The 3,230-nt window shown below is 39.6% G+C and overlaps 1 pseudogene; it reads right to left on the reverse strand.

The window, feature by feature from the left end:
* Positions 1-291: 291 nt before the first annotated feature.
* Positions 292-2,585, reverse strand: LOC148142405 (uncharacterized; annotated as a pseudogene).
* Between the last annotated feature and the right edge of the window lie 645 nt (positions 2,586-3,230).

Genomic DNA, 3,230 nt, shown 5'->3' on the forward strand with positions numbered 1-3,230 from the left:
TTGTCATCATTCTATCTTCTTCGCACAGCGTTCACTGGAACCTCTCCTCTATCTATTGGTCTTCTTAAACATACAATGATGTACATAGGCAGACACACCCTCTCCGCTTTTGTTGCAATATTCCGGGGAAAAATCCACTGATATAGGCTAACAGATCAGAGAGACAAAAACAACGCAGCAAAAGTCCTCGACATAACCTTGGTTCAAAGGTGTCTGAAAATCAGACACCAGGAGTGTGGATTGCACAGCAACTGATGCAGCATGGATTGCAGATGGTATAGATATTCACTCTCAATGTTTAACACATTTCAGAATTGGAGTAAAAGGATATTTCAACATAATCTTCAACTCCTCTCTGAGCTTAGAATGTATCACAACATAAATCGCACTGTTTGTACAGCAATTGAGCATCTGGAGCATGTAACCCAGTTTCATGACATAAAGAGGTATAGAAAGGGATGAATAACCTAAAACTTCCATTCTCCAGTTCGTGGAATACACTGTTGATACTGACCATGACAGTAGAAAATTCCCTGAGACAAGAAACAACAAAATGATTGAATTCCTTCGACTCTTCATCTCTGGATCTCTGGTGCTTTTATTTGTCCTCTGACTGTGGACCCTCCTTCGGACTTTGCTGGTCACTGTAATCTGTTTGATAGTTAATAAATTGAGAAGCAGAACGAGAATAATGGCAATTCCCGGCGTTAATGTGAAATGACATAACTCAATTGCCCCCCCACGTCGGAGAAAACCTGACATCACCTTTCAGCCAGCAAAACCAGTGTTTGTTCCTCAGGTAGTAGTGACCTGTAAATATAAAATACCAGAAAATATTCGTCGAACAGCTGAATACAGTGACTGTGCTCAGAACCACAGCTGTCGTTTTCACACTGCAATATTTAACTTTAAGAATTGGGCAACAAATGGCCACAAATCGATCAAAGGTAAAAATGACGGTGAACCAGACACTACAGTCAGTGGCTGCATGAAACAGGACAGCATGGATATTACATGCAAGGATACCTTCTAAGAAATGATGCTCTTCCTTATAGACAAATAGAATGTGCCGCAATATGAGGTCAATGATTAAAACCAGGAGATCTGCCACTGCCATCGTCAGCAGGCAGTGAGTGACATTTCGTGAGATACCGCAGTTTTTCCGTGACAAGATAACAATGGTTACTAGATTAGCTGTGAGGAAAACAAAGAATGAATTAAAATACCCTGCCTGAATACTAGCAGACATACTGAAGACGCATTGCAACGTGCAAATGACATTCTGTGCTCATGATTTCGAAAGTTTGCAGCAATTCTTAGCTTATTTGTTCTATCTAACTACTGCCATTCCATACATAGAGCATGGAATAGTAATATGAGATGAGATTTAATAAATGTTTCTGATTGTTTCAACGAATTTTGGATCATGCTATAAATCACTGGAGCTCACCTTTATTTTTGGAATGTCACACAGAGGTCAGTTAGTATGAATTTGTGACCCACCTTTTCAATGCAATAGTTTTCTGATCAGTTTGGGTTTGAAACAAAAAAAAAAACGACTTTTCCCTGATAATTACCGAACAGGCCTGCATTAATGTGGATTATATACAGAGTAAAGTGACGCACAAAATTGGAACCCAGCTTAAAATATTGAACATTCACTCTGTGTGCAATTTACAATTTGCGCTGCAGGACACTCCCAAAGCTCAATGATTTCCTCCGGTTCGTAATTGCTGTATTCCTGTATAAGTGGGATCTGCCTTAGGATAAAAGAAAAGTCTTCAGTGTTCATACTAGCGTGCAAAAATGGACACAATGACATAACAAGTTTTTATTAAATCTTGAGGACTCATTATATCGGAATGGAATAGTCAGTTACGTTTCTTGCTCGAAATATCATCATAGCTGTTAGGCTGCTCTAACGCTTTCTGTTTGTTCTTGAAAAGAACGAAACGAAACCTCAGGAACATATGACCATGGTTGAGCGATGAGACATGTCAGGATATACTTATGTGCAAATATATTTTGGAGACATGTCATGCTAATGGAAGTGTATGACTGGGCCAACAGTTAAGCAACGCTGCGTGTAATGAAAACAAATATGATAGATTAAATCGACCAAGTATTTCAACTGCATGGATATGAAGTCAGTGGATATGTGGTACTTAATCAGTGAGTCGTCAGTAAGACTGCAAGGCATCCAGGATTAAAAGTTTAACAGCCCGACATAGAGGAGAGTAGAAGCAGCAACTTTAAGAGAGTAAATTTCAAGCGTTGTCAGACTGCTATCAATGATTTGTAGAATGAACAACAGAAAAGAATGAAAATCACTGCAGCAAGGGGCGTACCATGCGTATCGCAGTGTATTGTAGTGCAACGTACTTACCAGGCACTGCAACAATAGCAAGAATGGGATAATAAATGAATTGAATCATCCGAAGGAGCGTTCGAATACGATGATTCAGTGACATCCGATCAACATTATTTGTAAAGAAACGCAACGTCTCAAAGAAACCCCTTCCTATGTTTTTACCATTCCAATGTATTGTCACATTTTGCAGTGGTATCGTACCATCCCAATCCATTATGTCATTCCAATCCATTGATGTACCATTCCAAACGGTAGTTCTGATATTCCAATCCATTGTACTGCTTTAAAGCTTGTTGTCCTTGGATTCGAATCAAATGCTGTATCTGTCCAGTCTCTCATTGCCAGATTCTTATGTATAGTTGCATTATTCTAATCTGTCATTTCCCAGTACCAAACTAGGATATCCTCCGTCTCTCTTTCTCAAGCTCTCGTTTTCTGGTATCACTAATTACTGTTTGTACCAGGGGTTTGAAGCCACTGACACGATGAGAGAACAAATCGAGTGATGCTACTTATGAAGAGGTGAAGTACACCCTTAGGTACCCAATTAGGAGCGATGAAGACTGGCATTAGTCACAGTTACTAAACAAACAAGTTCAGTTAACTGTGTTCAACCCAACTCCCGTTGAGTCAGAATAAAACGATGTGTTGGAGATTGACGGATGGAATACTGATGTGATAGATGAATGTGCTGTCTGTAAAACGCGAGTGTGGCTAAAGCCTGAGCATAACAAGTGTGGAGCTGTGATTGTGAATGATAATGACTTAACCATTTAACTACAGATTAATGTGGAAACGAATATCCAAGGTTTAGGGCTCCAAGCTGAAGCCTGACATTCTGGGTGGGCTAATGAAATAA

This window comes from Chiloscyllium plagiosum, unplaced genomic scaffold (genome assembly GCF_037043375.1).
Source record: "Chiloscyllium plagiosum isolate Xiang-an unplaced genomic scaffold, Cpla_swu_hap1 HiC_scaffold_29, whole genome shotgun sequence".
Lineage (NCBI taxonomy): Eukaryota > Metazoa > Chordata > Chondrichthyes > Orectolobiformes > Hemiscylliidae > Chiloscyllium > Chiloscyllium plagiosum.